Source organism: Urocitellus parryii, chromosome 7 (assembly GCF_045843805.1).
Source record: "Urocitellus parryii isolate mUroPar1 chromosome 7, mUroPar1.hap1, whole genome shotgun sequence".
NCBI classification, from domain to species: Eukaryota; Metazoa; Chordata; class Mammalia; order Rodentia; family Sciuridae; genus Urocitellus; species Urocitellus parryii.
Genome location: NC_135537.1, coordinates 91,419,112 through 91,445,004, shown reverse-complemented (window position 1 = coordinate 91,445,004; position 25,893 = coordinate 91,419,112). Strand labels below are relative to the sequence as shown.

The 25,893-nt window shown below is 40.6% G+C and overlaps 1 pseudogene; it reads left to right on the top strand.

The window, feature by feature from the left end:
- Positions 1–18,929: 18,929 nt before the first annotated feature.
- Positions 18,930–20,611, top strand: LOC144255722 (mortality factor 4-like protein 1 pseudogene; annotated as a pseudogene).
- The last annotated feature ends 5,282 nt before the right edge of the window (positions 20,612–25,893 follow it).

The window sequence follows — 25,893 nt, the reverse complement described above, 5'->3', positions numbered from 1 at the left end:
AATGCTAGAGATGCTGAAAACCTTTTCATACATTGTTGATCATTTATATTTCTTCTTCTATAAAGTGTCTGTTCAGTTCCTTAGGGTTATTTGTTTTTTTGGTGTTAAGTTTTTTGAGTTATTTATATATCCTAGAGATTAATGCTTTATCGAAAGTGCATGTGGTAAAGATTTTCTCCTAATCTGTAAGCTCTCACTTCATATTATTGTTTCCTTTGCTGAAAAGAAGCTTTTTAATTTGAATCCATCCTATTTATTAATTCTGATTTTACTTCTTATGCTTTAGGAGTCTTGTTAAGGAAGTCAGATCCTAGGCTGACATGGTGAAGAATCGGGCTTATTTTTTCTTCTCTTAGGCGCAGGGTCTCTGTTCTAGTGCCTAAGTCTTTGATCCACTTTGAGTTGATTTTTGTGCAAGGTGAGAGATAGAGGTTTAATTTCATTTTGCTACATATGGATTTCCAGTTTTGCCAGCACTATTTGTTGAATAGGCTATCTTTTCTTGAGTGAATGTTTTGGCACCCTTGTCTAGTATGAGATAACCATATTTTGGTGAGTTTATCTTTGTGTCCTCTATTCTGTACCATTGGTCTACAAGTCTATTTTGGTGCCAGTACCATGCTGTTTTGTTACTGTAGCTCTGTAGCATAGTTTAAGGTCTGGTATTGTGATGCCTCTCACTTCACTTTTCTTGCTAAGGATTGCTTTAGCTATTATGGATCTCTTATTTTTCCAAATAAATTTCATGATTTATTTTTCTATTTCTATGAAGAATCTCCCATGCTTCTGGATAGGCAGAATTAATATTGTCAAAATGGCCATATTACCAAAACGTTATACAGATTTAATGCAATTCCTATTAAAATCTCAGTGATATTCTTCATAAAAATAGAAAAAGCAATCATATATTATTATTATGTAGCCAATCTCCATAATTTTTTTCATCCTCCAAAACTGAAGCTCTGCACACATTAAAAAATTCCCTGGGCTGGGGTTGTGGCTCAGTGGTGGAGTGCTTGCCTCATATGTGTGAAGCCCTGGGTTCGATCCTCAGCACCATATAGAAATAAATAAGTAAAAATAAAGATATTGTGTCCATCTACAGCTAGGGAAAAAATTTAAAAAAAAAAAAAACAATTCCCTATTTCTCCCTGCCCTCAGCCACAGACACTCACCATTCTACCTTCCATGCCTTGGAGCTGGACTACTCTTGAATATCTTGTGTAAATGAAGTCATAGAGTATCCTTTTGTGACTGTCTTACTTAATATTACATAATATTCTCAGAGTTCATCTGTGTTGTACCATGTGTTAGGATTTTCTTCCTTTTTCAGGATGAATAATATTCCTTTGAATGTATGTGCCACGTTTTGTTCATCTGTTATGGGACATTTGGGTTGCTTCTACATTTTGACTCTCATGAACATTGCTGCTATGAACATGGGTGTACAGCTATCTCTCAAGACCCTGTTTTCAGTTCTTTTGGATATATTCCCAAAAACTGTACTGCTAGATCATGTGGTAATCCTGTTTAAAATGTTTTTAGGAATCATCATACTGTTGTCCATAGAAACGTAGGGAATCTTAATTTCCTGTTTTACTTAGATGGTAACTTCACTGAAATCCTAGTGGTTTGCTTCTTGGCCTCCAATTCTTCCAATATTAGGAAGTATTATATATAAACTTTTGCTTTCCCAGTTGTCCTCTGGTACTGTGTTATGGATTCCAACCCCTCTCTGCCCTACCTTCATATCTCAATCCTATTGAAACAATTAAACCTCCTACATTTTCCACTTAAATTGTTTGAAGATCTGGAGAAGTAGTTGGAGATTGGAGATTCAGTGGTCACAAAGGGAAATTACTAATAATGTGTATGTAATTTTAGGTCCTCTCTTGTGACTTTTTCCTAATAAAATTCCATGACCTTTAGGTAGTGAGCTTTCCGTCTTCACTCACCTTCCTCAGAACTTTCACTAACTGAAATCCCTAAGGTTTTGTGTTCAACTTGTTGGACAGTAATTTTTGCTTCCTGGTATTTTTTACTTCTTAAGTGAAATTAATCTCATTTTGCATTTATTGGGGTTGCATAGAACATATTTAATTAGTTCAGTCTGCACTAAATTAAGAAATAAAAGTGAGAAAAGTATTAGCAGTTTAAATATTCCCTTCTCTCTCAGTAAGTATGTGCCCTGGAGTTAACCAGAGATGGAGATTAGGACTATACTATCTCTTTAGTATTTCTGGCTGTCCTGAATATGATTCAGTGCTGATTTTAACTGTATATAATATTTACCTTGGTCACTGGCTGTAGACCCTCCTTTCCATGTAGGATGTATGCTGTTTCCTTAAATAAATCATAAATTCATAAGATTATCTTCCTTGCACCTCCAGGTCAGGAGGCAAATGTAATCTAACTCTACCCCTGGCCCAGCCACAAACCTGGCCCTCCACTGATCTTCTGGTCCTCAGTAAATAGTACTACCATTCACCCAGCCTCTCAAGAGGAAATCTGGGGATCATGTTTTGATCTCTCCCTTTTCTCTAGCGTGGTTTCTCATCTACAAGTATCTGTACTTCTCTCCTCTCAACCTCCACACTGCTGTTCTTTTCCAGTGCTCACTTTTTCCTCAGACAGTTGCTTTTTCCTCGAATCTGACCTCACTGCTTGTTCTTTCTCCCTTCAAACCTATTTTCTATATAGAACAGAAGGGCCTTTTTAAAACAGGTGAGATTAACTTAATTCCCTGCATAAAATCCTTTTGTCATTTATCATCACACTTAAAATCATCTTTCTTACAATAGTTTATAAGCACCAAAAAGACCTGATCCAGCCCACATCTCCAGTCTCACCCCTTTCTGCTTTCTTCCTTTTATTCAACCCTAATCCCATAGGCCTTTCTCTAATCCCCAGGCCTTTTCTTGTTCCTGGGCCTCAATACTTGTTCTTCATTCTGCTTAGAAGGCACGCAAGCAAATGTCAACAGATACTTGCAGAGTGAATGAGTGCTTCATAAGGACAGAAACTGTACTAAATGCCACCTTCCCAAAGTGGCTGTGATGTGTGGGTGCATACAGGCTAGAGTGCTTAGTGCAATGGTTCTCAATCCTATAATACACAGAAGAACACCCACAGCAAAGCATCATCCAGCCCCAAATGTGAGTACTGCTGAATATGTAAACTCTGCTTAGGCTAATAGAGTTGAGCTCAGAGAAGTCAGGGTTTTTATTCTTGTGGGGTTTTTTGGTCCTGAGAATTGAACCTAGGATCTTGTGTATGTTAAGTAAGTACTCTACTACTGAGCTATATCCTCATCCCAAGAAGTCAGTTTAGTAGCTCTACTGGGCCTTCAAGTCTATTGTATTACATTAAAAGCTTACTTGACTATGAGGAAAAGGAATCCTCCTGATGAAAACCACCCTCCCTCAACTTCAGAGATGCTTCTCTCTAGAAGGGTAAACGTACCTAGTCCACAAATTTATGAACCAAGACTCCCTTGTTGGTGGGCACCTTGCTCATTTCCTCATAATGCTCAGCTGCTGTACATTTCTTTTCCCAATGATAAAGTAGCTCACTGACCACTGAAGTTGAAGGCATCCCTCTGGATCAGGTTAGAAATCCCTCTCTCTCCCTCCTACCACTTCAGAGGTTTCTTGACTGAACAACTTTTTCATGATAATCAGGATTCTTCCTTTTGTGGAGACATGGTTCATGCATACATATTCATACACCTTAAAAATAACACTATAATGTGTGATCATAAGCCTAAATTCATTTTATAAATATCCAACTATCCATTCTTTGAGACTAATATACATAGGAAAGACACTTGGCTTCCTTTGAATAAAGCAAGGGCAAACTGGATAGATTCACCCAGAAAATGACCTAAGTGGAAGCTGAAACATTTGTTAAAGTGTTACCTGATTTGGGTCACTTGGGAAATACTTAGGAAAACAAGAATGTGCTTACATTACTTCACCTATTTTAAAAGAGTGTGCCTCTCAAAGCAACACAAAGGAGCTCAAAACTCTACCTCTGAAGATGGGAATTTATAGAACATGTGCAGTTGGGAGACTATCAAGGATAAACCTCTAGAGGATCATAATTAACAAAGCTAATACCTTCAAGAATCACCAAATTATTCTTTTGAGACATCTAATGGCACAACTTACTCTTAGATGTAAACCACAAACACTGAAAATTTAGCTTTAAGGCAAAAAGGGCAAACTTGGTAATAAGGACTATACTTCTTAAAGCACCCAAGGGATAATAATTATTTGTCTTTGCCATACACCTGTCATTGTTGGGAAGTGTGGTAAGATGATTAGCCAAAAAGCATAGTCTCTGGAAAAATCATCAGAGACCACTAAGAAAGTAAGTGCTGCTAAGGAACATGCCACTAAAAAAGGAAAGAAAAAAAAAAAAAAAACAAGAAGAGTAGTACTCAGAGGCATAGGAAAGATTCTAAAAGAGCAGTGCCAAGAGATGGCTAGAAGGAGTGAGAAGAGATGCTAACACACAGAGAGATGCTGCAAATTGCCCACTTAGAGCATACCATCCATTAACACGGTAGACAAATTTCTTAAGGAGTAATTACAAAGCACTTCACAGCATCCTTGTTAGATGAGTTGTCTTATTAGCTCCATTTTATAAGTGAGAAAATGAAGGCTCAGAAAGGTTAAGTAATTTTCTAAGGTCACTAGCCTACTCTTGGTTACAAAGCATGTGACCTGACAGTTGTCCTGGGCTCCTCACCTCAGTGCTTGTGACAGTTTGGGCTGGATAATTCTTTGTTCCGAAATGTTGTATTGTGCCTTGTAGAGCGTTGGGCAGAATCTTTGGCCTCTACTATGTGCTGGTAGTTCCCACTTTCAGTTGTGACTCTCAGGAATGTTCTAGACATTGCCAGATATCCCCCAGAGGTACAGTTACTGACTTAAAGACAAGTTTATCAGTATGAGTCTGGTGGAAACCAAGAACGTCCTCTTGTCCCACTGCTGTCAGTCCTGGGGAATGGAGGGCGTTGTTAAAGGGAAAATCCATAACAGTTTTGAACTTTAAAAACCTGGTGCTCAGAACCTTCCAGAAATATAGTGAAAAAGGAAAGTCCAAAAAGGTTCATAGCATGGTGGGTGGGTAGTGACATCATTGTTTCACTCAGCTGTGCGTCCAACAAATAATAGCTCCAGGGAGAATGGTTTCATAGAGGCATCAGTGTTTTCGATGGAGCAGATTTAGAGGAAAGATTCTGAGTTTCCTCAAATGAGTTTGGGAGATGATAAATTCACACAAATCACATGGCCTGTCAGTAGGTGAGGAGGAACAGGCAGATGGTCTATCACAAGCATATCCAGTCTTAAGACTTGCATTCATTGGGCATCTTACCTTGTCCACCAGCCCATTTACAAGGAGTTTCATTGTTTACTTTCACTATGGAGTTAACTATTGCCTTGCAAGTATTGTTTATCTCAGCCCGCAAGGTAATTGCTTTAAATTTCAAATCAAATCAACAAACTTTTGCATTCTGGCAAGGCTATGTAAGGAGATAAAACAGCATGGTTTACTTAAAAAGATAAATAGCAATCAAAGCAACATTTCTTAGGTGCCAAATGAGTGGTTCAGATTATAAATACTGTGGGATGAGAGAATGGAAAGATTGCCATGACCTGGAATCGTCAGGGAGAACTTTGCAGAGGGAGTTGGGGAGCTGAGCCCTGATGGACGAGGAGAAATGATATGAAGTCTTTGCTGTAGACTGAGAATTGCACTTTGGTTAATTTGCTTAGCATGCTGATGTAAAAGGTATCTTTTAGGTGATTATTTTAATACCATGTGAGGTTTATTATCAAGAAGTATGCCTAGTAACAGTTACAAAGTTCAGTTAGAAGCTCATTCATGATGACTGCTCAGAGTTCATTGTCAGCTCAGCTAAGAACACTCCTGAATCAAGAGGTTTTGATCACTCTCAGGGATCAAAGGAGGCTCATAGGATTGATTTTACTGGCCCTTTGCTTCATTTAGATCTTACAGAGTTGCCTTCTCTGAACACTGATACCCTCTTAGGAAGCAGGGCTCAGGATTTGGAAAGACCTTACTGCAACTTGTCTGTGGGATATTGGATGTCACATAGCTCAGCAGGATTGTGGGAGGTTCAGTTATTAATAAAAGGGCTACAAGAGGCCTTCACTTGAGACACAGAAGGGTTTATTCCACAAACCCCAGCCATCCAGTAGACTTATAATTCCACACAAAATGGACACACAAATGTTCCTGGTCCTGGCTGCTGGAGGTGTTGAGTGGCAAATGAACAAACAAACTGCAGGGAGGGGGGGTGGAGTGGCCACCCCATTCCTGTCTCTCAGGGCTTAGAGGGATAATTTTTTTTCCTTCCTCCATTTGAAAATATAAGCACTTTATAAACAGTTGTCACTTTTTGACTTTTAAAGATTCACAGTCTTTTCCTTTTGTTTACTTTGATGACCTTTGAAATAAGCTGCAACCGAAAGAGTAAAAGAAAAAAAATTTCATCCTCATTTTACAAAAAGAGGAGTCTGTTCATTACTACGGTACACAGGAAGCCCTCAGACTCCAAGGCTGCCACATTCCAGGCCCAGGTTTTTAAATTTTTTTGCCCCAAACCCTTTCTCTGGACAGCTCGGATAATGTGAGTTACCAGCCTGAAGACCAGATGCTGAATGCTCATCTAATTTCCATAATTAAAACTCTTTACAAGGCAAATTTTAGAGCTGCCTTAAATTCTGGAAAGTGCAAATTAATTTAATAGATTTACATGTCCTTGGACCTTGTTCGCTGAAAATCTCACTGCCACTTTTGAGAATGCTGCTGCATGTCCACACCAGGGGCAGCCTTCTCTCCCCTCAATGGTCTTCTCCTCTGATCTGCCCTTCCAGGGCCACAGGGCTGCAACTGAGATGTCAGAGGAGGACACCAGGGAGATGCCTTGGCGATATCATGAGATCTTCGTTGTACTGATGCTTTGAAAATTCCATCTTTTGGTGAAAAATACCACATAGACACCTGTCCCAATAGTTAGTATGTAGATTTTCATTCTAACAATGGAGTTAAGAAATATATGAATGTTTCTGGTTCCAAAAGTAATATACTCTTCCTTTGTGATGATAGGACCACACTGTATCTTGATTGTGGTAGAACTTACACAAATCCATACACTGGATAAAATTATCCCCTGCCACATGCATGTAAAAAAATGGTGAAAACTGAATAAGATACATAGCCTAGTTGACAGTAATGTTTCTGTTCATTTTCTAATTTTGATATAAACTAATATAAGGTACCACTGTTGGAATAAGCTGAAGGAAATGTACACAGATTACTGTTTTTACAAATAAAATGAGTATAATTCTTTCAAAGGAAAAGATTTTAAAGTAATGTATTTTCTTACTGTAAAAGCTTTCTAAATTACAAAAATATGAAACATTGAATATAAGAATCCCACCCCCCACTATTAATAAAAATGAGATCACAGTGCCTTACAGCCTGTCTTTTCACTTAAAAGTGTGATTTGGAGCTGATACGGTGGAACATGCCTGTAATCCCAGCAATTGAGGAGGGTAAAGGCAGGAGGATTGCAAGTTTGAGGCCAATTTCAGCAACTTAGCAAGATGCTCAGAAACTTAGCAAGATCCTATCTCAAAATAAAAGAATTAAAAAGGGCTGGAGATGCAGCTTAGTAGTCAAGCAACCCTGGGTTCAATCCCCAGCACATTTCCTCCTCCACAACCCAAAAAAAGAAAAGTATGATTTGGGGATATTTCCAGTTCTGTCCATATATATCTCCAACACTTCTTTTGAATGGCTATATAGTTTGGCTGCACTTGTAGGAATATCCCATGATTGTTTTAATCTGGTTTTGTATTGGTCATTTCTAAACTTTCCTGGTAAAACCAGTGTTGCTGAAGGTTATCCTTGGGCATCTGTATCTTAGTCTGCTCATCGAAGGATGTGTGCAAATAAACTCCTAGAAGTAGATTTTGCAAGATTGAAGGAAGTATGTGTTTTCCATTCTGATGGCAACTGCTAGACCTCTAGATTGCTGCTTTGCCCCAGTACCATGGGGGACACATTGTGTATGCAACAACATGGCTCTGCTGATTACCCTCCAAAGAGGTAGTGCCTATTTATATTCCCACCAATGATGAATGAGTATTTATTTTCTTATCCAGATATTAATTGGATCTTACCCATTCAATAAAAAAGATTCTGTGCCAAATTTATGAGTTGAAAAAAAACATTGTTGTACTTCTTTAAACAATAATGAAACATTTTCTCATGTTTATTGGCTATTTGTATTTCATCTGTGAATTGTTTGTTTATTTTATTTGCTAAATATTTGCAGTTCCCAAAGTGTATGCCAAATTTTAAATTTTGGGGAGAAGCACAGTGACACTTGCCATCTGTCAGATGATATGTGAACTACTGACTTGAAGTAATTTAGAGTTAACAACTCTAAATTATACTACATTCCTTTTGATAGTAGTAAAACTGAGTATTTGATAGTTACTGTGATAAAAAGCAAGAGCCATGAGAAATCAACATGGAACAAAAATTAAAGTGGTACAATCTAATGATTCTAAGGCTTGGGCAGTTATGAAATATCCAGTAGGCACACAGGTCCCATGAGTTAAGTATTGTGGTTATTTAAGAATGAAGTGATACACATAAGTTCTTTTAACTTTTATGTGTCACTTTTTTAAACAACCATTACTTTGTAAGGGCATAAATACTTATTGGGTTGTTTGGATATACCTACTTAATGAAACTATTAGGTATTTCCTTTGGCCAAGAGAGCACCATGAAAATATTATTGAGGTACTGAATGTGCTATGAACTGAAAAACTCTTGGAATCCCTGCCATATTTAACTTTATTTTTGTTATTGATAAGGAATCAGCAAATATTTCCCCCAGTTTTTATCTTCACTCTTGAATATTCACAGTAGATTTTGGTATGCAGAAGTTCTCAGTGCTTTTTACACATTCGTACATCCTTTGTATCCATCATGGCTTCTTCTTTTGTGTGTCTGTGTGGAGTGCTATGGATTAAACCTAGTGCCGCTCTACCTCTGAGCCACTCCCCAGCCCTTTTTATTTTGTATTTTAAGATAAGGTCTTGTAAATTGCTGACAATGCCCTTGAACTTGTGATCCTCCTGCCTCAGCCTCCCCAGTAGCTGGAATTACAGAGGGGTGCCACCACACCCAGCTTCTTCATAAAAACCCTTTTTACCTGAAGATTATAAAACGTTTTTTTCTCTAGCATTTTTATACTTTCTTTTTTACATTGGACTCTTTTTTCTATCTATCTGGAATTTACCGCAGTACAAGGTTTTAGGTAGTTTTCCAATTATATTATTTCTCAAAGGACTGGTTCGTTGTTTTAGTATTTTTTTCTTGAATAAATCAGTCTTTTCTCTACAGCCTGAATGTCATTTTTATCATGTATTCTATTTCTATATGCATAATTTCCAGCAAGTTTATCTCTGGACCTTGTATTTTCTATCTTATAGCACTTATATTTTTTCCACTTAAACTTCAGTTATTTATGCACATTTCTTATTTCCTTCACAAGATCATAGCTCTTTATTAATTTCATCTTTGTATCTTACATACATTTTACTGTTTTTTCTTTTCTTCCCTCTCTGAATATTTTAAACTTCATATTGTAGAAAACTTTTAAGTGTATACAAGTAATATAATTAATCCCAGTGTACCCATCACTCAGCTTCAACAGTGATCAATTATTGACTAATTTCCTTTCATTTATTCTTCTATCCACTTACCCCCTCCTGCATTGCTGTGTTGTTTGTTTTTTGGGGGCCGCCGGTACTGAGGATTGAACCCAGGGAACTTGACCACTGAACCATATCCCTAGCCCTTTTTTGTATTTTATTTGGGGACAGGGTCTCACTGAGCTGCTTAGTGCCTCACTATTGCTGAGGCTGGCTTTGAACTTGAAATCCTCCTGCCTCAGGTTCCCAAGCTACTGGGATTACAGACGTGAGCCATGGCACCCAGCTCTGTGTTGTGTTTTGACTGAACAAATTGTTATTTTTCATTAATTAATAAGTTTGCTACATCAAAGAGTTCCTTACAGATCTCAGTACTATCTTTAAGGAATCTCAATAGTTGAAGATCCAGATAGACAGAAAAGTTAAATTACCCAGTACAGAAAAGGGTTCTCCTAAGGAATCTAAACAGAGCCTTATTTTGGAAATAAATATAACTTGATTTTTTATACATAGTTTCTCATAAGTGAAATTAGAAATTCTTTGGTTAGAACCAATTTTATGTCAGTGTAGGGGCCTTTGACACTACTGCTGGGTGACAAGACTCCTGATTGTATTGAAAAATTGAAACATCAGGCCAGAGATGATCCAAGATAAATATATACTCACTCTATAAAGCTGTTAGGTTGTCAGGAATGGGGAATCATCTCCTGTGGCCATAGAACAGGTTTTTATGCAATAGAGAATGTACAGGAAGTGAAACCAGAAAGGTTAGTTGAATCTTCAATTCCCAGTAAATTCTTGAGAAGATTGAAAGTCATTGACAGATTTTGAACTTGGGAGTGATACCTCTGAGCTTGGCTTTAGAACTTCTGACAGCTGTGTGTAAAATCTGTGTGGGAGAGGGAGAGACCTGCCAGATTAGGTTGTTCTCATCATCTAGGTACAAGGTCTTTTTGATTCTGAACAGAACTGTGGGAATGTTCTGGAAAGGAGGGGTAGATTTGAGACACAAAGTGATTTGCTCAGTTCTCACAGAGATGGTATTTTTGTACATTTTAGTCCTTAAAGATATTTATGGCCTATTTCCTACAATGCTCTTCCCCCAGCCAGAGTCAGGTAGGAAGCAATTACACTTTGTAATTAGTGTCCTCTTCCTGGTAGCATCAATATAATATAATGAAGTCACCTTTTTGGAACTTACCAAGACCTTCCTAAGGATGTGGTCTCATCTGGTAGACAGGGAGCAACCACTTGAAATGCTTCCCGGCCTGCCCTCTGGCGAAGGGTTCAGTTGGTGGGTGAGTGTGGGTGGCACATGCCCACTAAGTCCTTCTAGGGAATAACTGGACCAAGGGGCTCCAGTTTCTTAAGGTTCTGTCTGTAGCCCACACTGACCCTCAAGACTGGTAATAGTTGGTCTGTCAATAAAAAATAGGACATTAAGCTCTCTGTTCTTGTGACATAGGCAGGTACATATGCCTTGCAAGCATTGCCCTGAATTTGGAAGTCTGTAGCAAGAGGGGTGCTCCTGAGAAAACACAGTTGGGCCGGGATTTGATTGATATGCCTGAAGCAGAAAGCAAATCCTAACCCACCTTGTTATGATTAGAAATGATATATAGGTTAGACAACTTTTTTCTCTCTTGCTTTCCCATCTCCTCCACACACACATGCAAGCACAGATCTGCCTTTTAAATGACTTTTGCTGTATCCATTTCCCAGCAGTTATGTGATTAGACATGTTTCTGTGAATTAGAAAGTTTAGATCCCTCCTTCAGCCTCCCCCCACTCCCAGCTTGCAATCTGACTTACAGCCATAAAATACTTCTGCCTGCCTGCCTTTAGTTCTGTTTGTATGAATTAAGTCGACAGGATAAATATTCACATTCCCAACTACAGGCTGAAACAATGTTTGCCTGTTCTGCCCAGTGAGTCGAGAAAAAAAGGGGGCCTGACATCACCCTATACTGTACATTCCAGGCATAGATCATTTATTTAAGTCCCTGAAAAAATACAGATGTTTTACCAGCCGAAATAAAACCCTGTGTAAACACTAAGCTTGGAAAAATGCAGCACTGACTTAGCTGGGGCGGTTAGAGCAAAGCAGAGAGAAGAGGCAGAAAGGCAGAGACAGGACTTTTATACTTGGCTGAATGTGATAGGGTCAGAAGTAAGCACCCACAGTCTGCATGCTGCAAAAGGAAAAGATTGAATTTGCTTTTAAGAAAATACAGTTCCAAAAGTGGAGGGACTGGTTGATCTCGAAGAGTTTGGGATTGCTAATGGTTCCAGTTCATTCACTCCATAGAGATCTAGCCTTTGAAACGAGAATCTCTTTTCTTACTGGCATTAGCCTTTTTCATGGCCTGTCCTGTTATTGCTGGATCCTGCTGGTTTCTGGAGCTCAGCTGCTGTTGATTTTATAAGGGGGAAAATTGCCTGGAAGCCATGCTTGGTGAAGAGGAAAACCCATCTCAGCATTGCATTCCCAAACAGCCATATATCATCTTGATCTTGCCTAACACAAGTCACTATTTTAGTCCAGCAGCATAAACCAGACATATTTTACTGGTGCAGTGTGAGTTTTTTCAGGGAACTGCCTCATGACTCCTTTTAAGCCTGTGGCATTTATTCAGAGAGCCTTATATTTTGCTCTCTGGAGTTGCTTTTAAGATTTTGTACTGCCCAAGTGGACCCTGAGCTTTGCACAGATGCCTGGGGCTCCCCTGGCCCTCTCTGTTTAGAGTTGGGGTAGGGTTGGGGACAGAGGGTAACCACTTCCAGGTTCTCTACATGGAGTTTCATTGAGCCTTGTGTCTTAGGGGCAAGAAATCCAGCACATTCTCTGGCCCCCTTCTGCATTTCCTGCTTCTTCAGTGACCACCCCTCTCCAAGGCAGGGCTGACCATCCCATGCCTGTGATAGTCATGGGCAGTGCTGTTGGTCTTCTGTACTTTTGGTCTCTTTGTGACTGGTCATGAAGCAACAAAGCTTTTCTTTGTTTTCTTTTGCTGACAACTCTAATTCTACCCCTCACCCTTCTCCAAGGGGCATGCTGTAGCTAGGGGGGTAATAACTATCTGTTCTCTGTTTGTTCTGATGTGATTATTAATTGAGCTTTCTTTCCTCACAGAAGAATTCCTGGTTTTGCCCTAATTAGAGCAGCCATAACCTTGATGTTCCCAGCCAGACTCTTTAAGTCCCCTCCCTCATTCTCAGACCTGTTGTGTATTCTCTTATGAACCTGGTCCTGAAAGATGCCCCTGGTTCACCAGGTGCCCCTCAGCTCCATGTCCACAGCAGTTGTCAAGCCCTACTTTGCAGCCCCCAGAAGAATGGATCCTTTCCTCTGAATCCACTGCTGCTGGAGTTAAGATAGGGTGGGTGAGATGGGAAAGTTGCAAAATAAGAGCCCTGCTCAGGCCAGGTAGCTAAGTGAGCCAAGACGGGCAGTGAGGATAAACTCATGGCCCTCTCTGTCCACACTTTGCTCAGCCACAGCCAGGTGACTGTCAGCCAGCAAGAAGGTTTGCCAGCTACAGCTAGATCTTTTGACTTTCCAAAAGAACTGGGGAATCAGGATGATTTTGATGTGATCTCCCAATTCATAAATGTTGGTTTAAAAGTACTGTAGGGGCCAAGTAAAGCCTCAGCCCAGAGACTGTTGGCCTTGAGCCCTGTTTTCAATGCGCCCATCTCTTGTCTAGACTCTTGCTGTGGTCCTGGCCCTCCACACCTTAGCCCCCCCGCCCAGTGACTTTTCCTCTCCAGGTCACAGCTCCCCCACTGAAGTGCTCTCTGAAGAGGCCTCTGCTGTCCACAGGGCAATGCTCATCCCAGCAGGTTACCTTTAAGTACTTTCTCAGTCTGACCCCACCACCCTCTGCACACCCTGGCTGTGCTCTTGTCACACAGGATGCTTGCTGTCCCCCAAGCTGTATCAACATGTATGTTTTTTAATGACTATACTATTTTCAAGAATAATTTTAGATTTATCAAAAAATCAAATTGATAGTATTGGAAGTTCCCATATATTCCTCTCCTCCCTGGACACCCCAGTTTTCTCCTATTATTAATATCTTCATTGGAGTAGTATATCCATTACAGCTAATGAACCAATATTGATAATCATTATTAACCAAAGTCCATAGTTTATGTTAAGATTCACTCTTTCTGTTGGTAATGCCAATATTTTGATACCATTTAAAAACTTTTTTTGTCACAGTGGCATGCACCTGTAATCCCAGGGGTTCAGGAGGCTGAGGTAGGAGGATCACAAGTTTAAAGCCAGCCTTAGCAAGTTTGGTGAGGCCCTAAGCAATTTAGCAAGACTGTGTCTCAAAATAAAAAATAAAAAGGGCTGGGAATGTAGCTTAGTGCATAAGCACTTCTGGGTTTAATCCCTGGTACCAAAAATAAATAAATAAATAAAAAGATATAAAATAAAAGAGAAAGTGATGGTCATACAGCTGTGCAAACCAGCAATTTAGAAGGCTGAGACAGGAGGAGCAAAAGTTGGATTCCAGCCTTGGCAACTTAGTGAGATGCTGTTTCAAAGTAAAAATTAGAAGGTCTGAGGATATAGTTCAGTGGTAGAGCACCCCTTAAGTTCAGTCCCCAGTGTCACCAAACAAAAACAACAAACCCCACCAAACTTCTCAGAGTTCTCATGTGTGTTCAGTTAATCACCCTCCACCTTGGGTCTAGCAGCTTTGGATTTTCTGTGCTTGGTTCAGGACAGTGTGGGATATAGGCTGTTTGCAAATTATCCCAGGCCTGGGCCCAACCATGCTCTTAGCCCAGAAGTTCTTCTGGATCACAACTGTAGGCAAGAGGGAAAAGGAGAAGGAGTAGCCTTGCCTCTGGCAGCCTTAAGAGCTAGTGGACAAATGACCTTTCAGGTTGGAGCTGCCTAGTATGCCTGGATCTCACTGTAGATCCCAGTTCCAGAGGCCTGGCCATATGCCTGGACCTCACACCAAAAGATGGCCTCTTTTTCCTTGAACCCAACACTAAATGTCATGTGAAGGTGGTTGTGTGTTCAAATATTTTCATTAATTTTCTTAAAGAAAAATATTATCTAAAAGTCACTAACTTACTTAATACATTTGCTTTAAAAACTTTTCTTCCCTCTCCCCTTCCTCTGTTTTTCTACTCCTTCTCTTTTCTACTCCATTTCCTCTGTGACTGCTCTGATTCTGTGCTTCATTTATATTACTCTGTCACTCTGATTGCTTCTTTCTGCCAGTTCTTCTAAGTGTACCTCTCTCTCCATTTGACCCATGGAAACAGATCACTCTCCCTTCCTGATGAATAACCAGGATCACAATTGTTGTCTGGTTTGTGCCCAGGGTAACAGAACTGATGGGCCTGTAGGCTGATTTTCCTAAAACAGAGCTACCAAGCGTTTCAAAAACAGTCTTGTTTTTGCCAAGCAAGGTGAGCAAATATAGGACTAAGTTTAAACATCCATCAGGAGTTATTTTTGAAGTGATTGCTTCTAAATGAGAAGCATTTGAAAATCTCACAGCTTTCTTTACAAGTAAATTCCAAAGTCATGTATTTTGCTGGTGTCTGCTGATTAATTACAATCCTGTGACACCATGAAAAGCCCTGGTGGTTGGTTTTGTGCAGCTGTGGAGAAAAGAAAGCAAGGCCCAGTGACTGTGCCAGCTCTTTCATGACAGTGGGGATTGAGGCTGAGGGAGGTATTTTTCCCTCTGGCAGTTACCACATAAGAACAGAAGCCCCAGCCAGACCCACTTCTGCAGACTCCAGGCCGGGTGGTTTGGGTCCCTGCGGGGGTGTGGTGAGGGAGCGACATCTGATCTGTTGCTTCTGAAATAACAGATCCTTTGTTAGTGAAAGCATTTCCAGTCTCCACACTGGGACTGTGTGCATTCTTCTATACAGTTAGTTCTGTTTAAGAAAAAAAAAATAGGAGTAACATATAGCAGAGTAATCAAAACTTACTTTGATTCTCCCAACAGAATGTGCTCAGCATGTATTTCTTGGTAGTGATTGCAGATGTCTGACCCCAGAATACCTGGCAGGTCACCCAGCAAGGTTCTGACAGCTCTGGGGGGTTTTATTTGTTTGTTGTGTTTTTTTTTTTTTTGGTGGGGGAGGGGACTGGGAATTGAACCGAGGAGCATTCTACCTTTGAGCTATATCCCTAGACCCTTTTATTTTATTTTGAGATAGGGTCTCCTTAAATTGCCCTGTCTGGCCTTGAACTTATGATCCTCCTATTTCAGCCTTCCTAGTTCCTGGGGTTATAGGGGTGTACCGCTGTTCCTGACCTGATCTATTTTATCTTGGCCTCTCACATTTCTTGTTACTCCTTTCCATATTGAACTCTCAATTATTTTACTACCGTGAGCCCAGCCCCTTGTTGACAGATGGGAAAGAAGAAAAAGTTGATTCTGTTTACTTAGAAAAAATTATCTGCAGCTCCAGCAAAGGATCTGAATAGGGAAAGAAAACAAATACCATTAAAATAGGCTTCAAAGTTCTTAGTGCATTTATCTCTTCTTGCTTTCCTCCACCCACCCACCTCTTCCCCTGGATTTAGATAAGGGAGCTGAGACCAAGGATTTCTCTGACATGTATCTTTCTCCTTAGCACTAGCTAAGGTCAAAGACTCTTGCCCACCCCTTATTCTCTTTCATTCCCTGCAGATTTGTACTCCTCTCAGAGGCTTCATGGATGTCATTGCTGAGTGTGAATTGAGCACACATACTTGCACTTGGCCTTAGTCACTTATCTGTTGGAACTATGGCCATAATTCTAAATATAGGCACAACAGGACCTGCTTTGTTCTGTTTAATTCTAGTGTATAATGTCATGTAAGGCTGGGGGTTACACATCTGCATTGTTGTCCCCACTTCTGACCCCTAAGGATAGATCTGCTAAATATATACAAATTTATATATATATAATTTTAATCCACATATCATTATTCAATATTTGCAAGGCAAGCATTGGTGTGCTGCTCTTTTAGTCAAAACTATTCTGATGAACCCACAGTGTTAAACAAGCAGCTTGGACACTCAAAATTATTTTTCCTATAGAAATACTGACTTGAAAAATGCACATTTTATTTTCATGTAAAACTACTGACATATTTGTGTTTCTTTGCTGAAATAAATGATAGATTGTTTCTAATAATAAATTTTTGTGTGGTCACAGAATAGTCCCCAATTTTTGGAATTGTGTGAGGGACACAGAGCACAACTATGGGTCAAGGCCGCAGGTTTGACACCACTGCTCCCTCCTCCAAAATCCACATGCTTTTCTGCAGAGAGCAGCACCACATTCTGCAGGTGTCTGTTTTCTCCAAGGGGAGTATTTGGAGGAAACCTAAAGGGAGGAACTGAGCATTTAGGAAAGATACATTTTCACAGCAGGATGTTGCTTTTTTTCTCTTGGCTTAGGTTTTTCATTTGTTGAAAGCCTACACGGACTCCAAACACAGAACGAGTTCAGACTTTCTTCAGGAGCTGACTGACATCACTGTTTGTACCAAAGCCAAACTCTGGCTGGCCAAGAGGTATGTTAAAAACCCACGTTAGCAAGGAGTTATTGGGTTAGCAGCACATTCGAAAGTTGCCATTATCTATTTGTGGAGAGTTTTAAAAGTCATTGGCATGAGTTTTCTATACTTACTGGAGTATGTATCCTTGTAGAACTTTAGGTTGTAGTAAAGAAAGAAGAAAAATATTTTTCTGATGATTTTTCTAAAATTGCTGAGTTACTAGGAAGGCATGTAATATGGATTTTAAAAAAAAGTATATGTAGTTTTTTTTCTTTAATATCTTTATTTATTTATTTTTTATGTGGTGCTGAGGATCAAGCCCAACGCCTCACACATGTGAGGCAAGCGCTCTACCACTGAGCTACAGCCTCAGCCCCTGAGCTACAGCCCCAGCCCATAATATGGATATTTACTGCCCACCAAGTAGCTAATACCCATTATGTGCCCTGTGTTAGAAATAAACAGTGAAAGACAGTGATTCTCTCAATCATGTGCTAAAAACTCTTAAGTACCCTGGCAGCTCACAGCTGTGGGATTGATGTCACACTTGAGCAGCACTGAGGCTCAGAGAGATATCCTAGGGCAAGGATAGGAACAGGAAGGGGAAGTCGCCATTTTCAGGTGGGCACTAGGATAGCTTGACAGTGCAAGGCAAAGAAGGGGGCTACTTTTTTTTTTCATCCTTGCCGTTGTTCATTTATTTTAGAACTTAGAACTTTTTGTATGTGAAAGATGAAGGAATAAAAAGAATTCTGCATTTAATATACAGGAAGGGTTGTCTGTAACACTGTGTTCAAATGTATGTTGGTGTACCTGATACTGGTAGGACGGTAAGTGCCCAGCGACTGGGTCCAGAGGAGACCCACACACTTCCTCACCACATTCCATGCTGCAGTCTGCTGAGAGAGCAGCCTCTCTTCTTTATTTTTTTTAAAAATGTGCTTATTTTTTACTTTCGTTAGGTCCCCCACCTTATATGGCAAATCAAGTAATGGGTGACATGAGGCCCACAGATCATTTTGGTCCAAGAAAATATTGTTAAGCAAAGGCTCCAGGCCAACTTTTGTCTTAGGAGAGGTGGGGATACACAGAGAAAAGTCATTCTGGCTTTAAGGGCCACCAGAGGTAAAAGATATGTAAGTAGATGATTTTCATTCAACATTTTTAAGTGACAAATGTATGTGGTACAGGAGTAGCCCAGAGGAGGAAGCAGGGAGGGCTGACATTGAACCAGCCATCAAGAGATGATTTGAATATCTGCCAAATTGGCCACATACTGTGAGATTACCTTGTAATCCCATTGACTTGAGAGGCTGAGACAGGAAGATTGCAGGTTCAAAGCCAGCTTCAGCAACTTAGTGAGGCCCTGTCTCAAAATCAAAAATAAAGGAAGGGCTGGGGATGTGGCTCAGTGGTTAAGCACCCCTGGGTTCAATCCCCAATACCAAAAAAAAAAAGAAAGAAAAGAAATTTTTGCCAAATGGCCAAGGCAGGGAGGAGAATTCCAGACTTAGGTAATAGCATAAGAAGAAATATGGCAGTTTGAAATGGCAGGGTAAAAATCGGGCCCAGGATGTAGAGCTGGCTGTGCCTGACGGCGCGTCTGACGCGAAGTTGGGTGGGGTAGAGAGTAGGGGGCGGTAGTCGGGGGTGGTGGGAGAAGGAGAAGGCGGCGAATCACTTATAAATGGCGCCCAAGCAGGACCCGAAGCCGAAATTCCAGGAGGGTGAGCGAGTGCTGTGCTTTCATGGGCCTCTCCTTTATGAAGCAAAGTGCGTTAAGGTGGCCATAAAGGACAAACAAGTGAAATACTTTATACATTACAGTGGTTGGAATAAAAATTGGGATGAATGGGTTCCAGAGAGCAGAGTGCTCAAGTACGTGGACACCAATCTGCAGAAACAGCGAGAACTCCAAAAAGCCAATCAGGAGCAGTATGCAGAGGGGAAGATGAGAGGGGCTGCTCCAGGAAAGAAGACATCTGGTCTGCAACAGAAAAATGTTGAAGTGAAAACCAAAAAGAACAAACAGAAAACACCTGGAAATGGAGATGGTGGGAGTACCAGTGAGACACCTCAGCCTCCTTGGAAGAAAAGGGCCCGGGTAGATCCCACTGTTGAAAATGAAGAAACATTTATGAACAGAGTTGAAGTTAAAGTAAAGATTCCTGAAGAGCTAAAACCATGGCTTGTTGATGACTGGGACTTAATTACCAGACAAAAACAGCTCTTTTATCTTCCTGCGAAGAAGAATGTGGATTCTATTCTTGAGGATTATGCAAATTATAAGAAATCTCGAGGAAACACAGATAATAAGGAGTATGCTGTTAATGAAGTTGTGGCAGGAATAAAAGAATACTTCAATGTAATGCTGGGCACTCAACTGCTCTACAAATTTGAGAGACCACAGTATGCTGAAATCCTTGCAGATCATCCTGATGCACCCATGTCCCAGGTGTATGGAGCGCCACATCTGCTGAGATTATTTGTACGAATTGGAGCAATGTTGGCCTATACACCTCTGGATGAGAAGAGCCTTGCTTTATTACTGAATTATCTTCATGATTTCCTCAAGTACCTGGCAAAGAATTCTGCAACTTTGTTTAGTGCCAGCGATTATGAAGTCGCCCCTCCTGAATACCATCGGAAAGCAGTGTGAGGAGGTGTACTTCATTCACTTGTGTTTGGATCTCTGTAAACACATTTTTGTTCTTAGTCCTTCTCTTGTACAAATGATGTACTTTGAAGATGTTAGCGTATAACAAAATTGATGTTTGTTTTCTGTTTGAATTTAAACAGAGAAAATAAAAGGGGTTACTGCTCCCTTTTTCCTTTCTTTCTTTTAATTTCATTTCAAAGTTGCTACCAGTGTATTCAATGATGGACAACAGAGAGACATGCTGTAGAGTGTTTGCCTAGTTGACAAAGCTGCTTTTGAATGCTGGTGGTTCTATTCCTTTGACACTACGCACTTTTATAATATGTGTTAATGCTATATGACAAAATGCTCTGATTCCTAGTGCCAAAGGTTCAATTCAGTGTATATAACTGAACACACTCATCCATTTGTGCTCCTTTTTTTTTTTTAATGGTGCTTAAAGTAAAGAGCCCATCCTTCGCAAGTCATCCATGTTGTTCCTTAGGCATTATATCTTTGCTCAAATTGTTGAAGAATGGTGGCTTGTTTCATGGTTTTTGTATTTGTGTCTTATGCACGTTTTAACATGATAGACGCAATGCATTGTGTAGCTACAGTTTTCTGGAAAAGTCAAATCTTTTAGGAATTGTTTTTCAAATCTTCAATAAATTTTTTCTTTAAATTTAAAAAAAAAAAAAGAAAGAAATGGCAGGGTAGGTTTGAAGAAGTGTAAGAAAATTAGCTCTCCCCTGTGGTACAGAATAAGGCTTAGGAAACATGCAGAATCCACAGTGAAAGTTCCTTAAGGAAGCTTGGGGGAAGGGGAGCCAGTGGCAGATATCCCACACAGCAGGCCTTAGTGATTGATCAGCAATAGCTTTGGATAGGGATGTTGATGGGGAAATTCTCTAGCATCTAAAATGCCAACAAAGTTATGTTGAATCTCTCATTTTTAATCTAAATTTTGTTTTCTCCATTTTATTTAGAGGGTAAAAATTGCCTAACCATAAACTCTTCCCCTCAGCCTTGTCCTATTTGCCCTCAGTGGACTCTTAGCTCCCCCAGAACATATTTCCTGGGAGAACAGGGACTTGGGGTCACATTTGTACTCAGCTGGTTACCTATTAACAGGTCAAATCCTCCTAGCTATTACTTCAGGGGGATCAGGAAGTTGGGGCTCTCCAGAAATCATCCTGTTGAAACCCTCCTTCCAGCCAGAACTATCCCAAGCTCCAAACTCTCCAGTTCTTCAGGTCCTATAGTGAAGAAGTTTCTAGCCCCTTAGTTTGCTACTCTGTCATGGGTCTCATAGAAGGTCATTGCCCACCTGCTTCCTGAGTCCAGCCTTTCTTGTTGCCTGGGATGGAGAAGGCATGGTGACCCACCAGCCATTGGCTCACAAAGTCACCCCAGCTTCCTGTTCAGCTGGGGAATTTCTTTATAAGCCTTCCCGGTGGCCCCTATTATTACTCTCAATTGGGCTTCTCATCGTCAACATCACTGTCCCCCACCCTTCTCTTGATTTTTCTCCATGCCCTAGAAAATAAAGACATGAATCACTGCAGTTCACTGGGCTTCTACCTTCCTTGCCCAGAATCCAGGAAAGCCACATTCTGTTTCCAGTACAGTCAACTCTCTATTATCCAAGTGTGAACTTTCCACTTGGTGGGTGGTCTGTGGATGGTTCCTAACACCAGCTTCCTCTTGCTCCCCAACTCACTTCTACCAGTATTAGTCAGGATGTGTTTAGAGACTGGAATAGAGTTTGGAAGGAAAACATGCTGCCAAAGCACAATGCATTCCAAAGCTTTGTATCCGTCTTTCTCTATTGTCTACACCATTGACAGGATAACCCTGATGATCCTGAAGAGGAAATTATAGAATTGGGGACAAGTGATGAAGCATCAGCCTGCCCCATGCCTGCCATGTCCCTAAGGGTGTCTTGCTTCAGGAGGTGTTTGTCTACACCACTTAGCTCCATGCTCAGCTAACCCACTCAGGTCCTAGTGGTCCCCTCTGAAAACAGACCCATCTTCCCTTCACCTGCCTTTCCCATGAAGATGTTACAACACAGAGTATTCCAAATTCCACTGTTCCTTTATGTCCCTTGAAATTTACACATGAAAGAAGAATGATGTTCTTTTGAGCCCACTAAGGATTTTCTGTATCTTTTTAATATAAGCTATGAAAAAATGATGTTATGGCAAAAAGAAAATGTTGGTTTAAATTTTAGCACCAACACCTTTTTCCTCCTAAATTTATTTGATCATTAGCCTCAGTTCATTCAGTCCAATAAGTACAAAAATTTTAGTGGATGTGTCATTTATTTGTCCTTTTATTCCCAGAAAAGGTTTTTAAAAAATTCATTGGAGCCATGGGATCACCAATTCAGTTTTTAAATTTTGACTCTGAAATTGAGGGCACATAAAGACTTTTGTCGTGTATTTGGTATTTTGACTTTGCAAGATTAATAAGGATTTATTTGACGTGGTTGAGCAATAGTCATGGAGCTGTTGGGGAATTTTGGGTGATGAATGGCCAGCTGGCAATGTGGCCTAAGTAAAGGACTGGGTTTCTGCTCTTACAGGCTGCTTTTTATCCCAAGATGTCAAAGCCTTTATGGAAATCAGCTCATTAATCCTTCAAGTCCCTTCCTTCCCATTTTCCTCCATCCCTCCCTCCTCAATCAAGTTCACTGTCTCTTCCCTGGTGCTAAGGCAATTTACCAACTATTGAAAGAAAACTAAGCTGACCCAGGCTAGGGACTCGGTGAGAATAAGGGTCAGCCACTGGCCTGGAAAGAGCGGCTGGGGGCCCATGAAAGAGAATTCTGCGCAGTCCCCAAAGGTAGACAGTCTGCAAGCATTGCTGTTTGCAGATTCCAGGTCAGCTGACCCAGCTGGATCTCAGGTCCTGTCTGAGTAGGAAAGACTTTTAAAAGCCCTGTCAAGTAGGACTAGGAGGAGGAAAAGACTGGCTGACTTCAGTCGAGGGCTGGGATTACTATTATAGTGGGCTAAAAATTTTGAGAGATGAATTTAGTTATCTAGAGTTTCCTTCTTTGGTTATCAAAGGGGAAAAAAAGGTAGTGTGTGTGTGTGTGTGTGTGTGTGTGTGTGTGTGTTCCCTTTAATAAACTTAGTGAAATTATTTAGGAATGACCTTGGGTCTGTGAATTCTCTTTTAAAAAGTAACTGAGAGAAGTGGATGATTCACAAGCTTCCAGATTCCTTTTAGTAAATAAGCTGATTGCCACACACCTCCCAAGCATCGTGTGTTGGACGTAAGATGAGAACCCGTAGCCGAGTGAGCAAAAGTTTCCAAATCTGAGTGTTATGCAAATTTGATATTTTATTCAAACAATTTCTTGTGTGCCCCACACTGTCATATCATAATGAATCAAAGGAGATGTGACTCTATGTTTTCTCCTTGAAAATTATTGCTACTGTTCTGCTTGTCAAAATTAGAGTAAGAATAATGTTTTGTATTATATTTTACAATGAACATATTTTCTATTCATATTATCTTACTTCAGGCACTCCTCAGAGTTTCAAGTAGACAAACTCCAATGTCATTTCAACTCTGGTTTTATTATTACTATTTTAGAAATAGATACACACAAAAAGTGATATTAAGCCAGGTGCAGTGGTGCATGCCTGTAATCCCAGTGGCTCAGGAGGCTGAGACAGGAGGATCATGGGTTCAAAGCCAGCCTCAGCAAGAGTGAGGCACTGAGCAATTCATTGAGACCCTGTCTCTAAATAAAATACAAATAGGGCTGGGGATGTGCTCAGTGTTTGAGTGCCCCTGGGTTCAATTCCCAGTATCAAAAAAAGTGATATTAAGACTATGTCATTACATAATATCATGAAAATGATAACAAAATATGTACTATGCCTTATGATTGTTTTTAAGAGGTAGGAATCCTGAGCTGGGGAGACTTTTGTCTGATTTGTGATGGTGAATGAAGGAACTACTCACCGCTCACTCGTGATGAAAACCTGTGTTTCTGGCTTTGGTGGCAGGTCTTGCTGCCTCCACAGTAGTGGGGAAATTGGGTCTTGGTAAAACTGGCTGTTGACCTCCATGCATCATGATGGAGTTCCTGCAGGAACTTCCTAGAACATAATCTTTGCTTCAAACAGAAGTTCAAAGTCCTCTTTGTTTTCTCGGGAATTCACTTTCCTAGGGTGGCCGTTTATAAAGGCCTGGGGACTGAACCTTTGGGAGTATCCACCTAATTTGTCTCTCCGCAGCTGTTCTGGGACGCTCAGTGTGCAAACACAATGTGAAGGCCGGGGTCTGAATAGAAACTGTAGAAGTGAACTGCAGTTAATCCTCTGTTGGATTCATTAAGGTCTTGCAATCATCTTTTCCCAGCATGCAAAGAGATCAGCTACCTACCTCCTCTGGGACACTTGTGGGTGAATTTCAGCACCAGACTTGTTGTTCAAAATGTTGGGAATGAAAACCTGAAAGACTGTCTTTTCCTCCTTCCCAGTGGGGAACATAGGGATATGCAAGGACAGGGGCTTACTTGATTGGATTCTTCAATGCATAAGAGAATTTCCTCCTTTGTCCACGTAGCTTGGCCATGGCATGAACCTGAACTGTGCTCCATGTGCTCCTGCCAGTCAGACACGTATCTGTACCACAGGACCAGCACCCTATCGGCCGTCTTAACTTAAAGCCACTGATGGTTAGGGCTGCTTCCCTGGTGTAGCATTTCCTTTCTTTCCCACCATCACCATTTATAACATCGCCTTTTATAACCTGATTCTCGGTCCTCTCATTGCTCATGGTCTGGTGACGACACTGCTGCTGTGAAGGTCCAAGGGAAAAGGCACAGAGATGTGAGACAGCCGTAGGGGTGGCTGAGGAGAAGGTAGGAGTCTGGAGACCTCGAAGCACGTTATTACACCAAAATTTGGACTAAACATTAAGCAGTGTTAAGTTTCTAAAGTTCAAAATCCCCTTAACAACATGGATTTTTAACTTATGTGAAGAAATGCACATTTGATGCCTATGGAAATGCAAATCCAAATAACCCGTGGCCACTCCCACGAGGGATGGTTATCATCAAAAAGACAAGTGACAATTGTTGATGAGGATGTGGAAAATTGGAGACCTTGTTCACTGCTGATAGTAATGTAAAGTTGGGCAGCAATTTGGAAGCATTCTGGTATTCATTCAGATTAAGCAGCGTTACCATGTGATGTAGCAGTTCTATTTTTATGTACGTACCCAAGAGAAATGAAGTCCACCCAAAACTTGTGCAAAACTATTTTTAAGCATTATTATGAATAGACAAAGTGGGGATGACGCAATGTCTATTACTGATGAACAGGGAAAAGGTGCTACACCCATCAGGAATATTCTGTGAATGGAGAACTTATCCATGCTACAGAATGGCCAAGCTTGAGGACATCTCAGGGAAAGGGGCTGGACAGAACAGGTCACAGACTCTACACGTCCATCTTGTCGAAAGCTCAGAATCAGCAAATCTTAGAGTCATGGATGATAGTTGCCTAGAGTTGAGGTTTTCAGGAAAAATAAGTGACATGGGACTGGGGCTGGGGCTCAGTGGTAGAGTGCTTGCCTAGCATGTGTGAGGCACTGGGTTTGATTCTCAGCACCACATATAAATAAATAAAATCTATTGACAATTGAAATAAATTTAAAAAAAAAGAAAAAATAAATAAATGACTGCCAACAGATAGGGCCTTCTTTTGGGGGGCAATGGAGACTTCTAAAATATCAGTTTGTTAGAAAGAACCCAATGCACAAAGATGGCAAAGTGTGAGACGCTAATCACAGGTGTGTTTGCCTTGGTGGGCAGGGGCACCGCAGCTGTCAAGAGACACTATTTAGAGAGAATGCTGTTAAACTCACTGATGAAGGGTTCACAGTTAAGAAATCTTCTAGAATGACACCATCATCTAGTTCTAATCTCC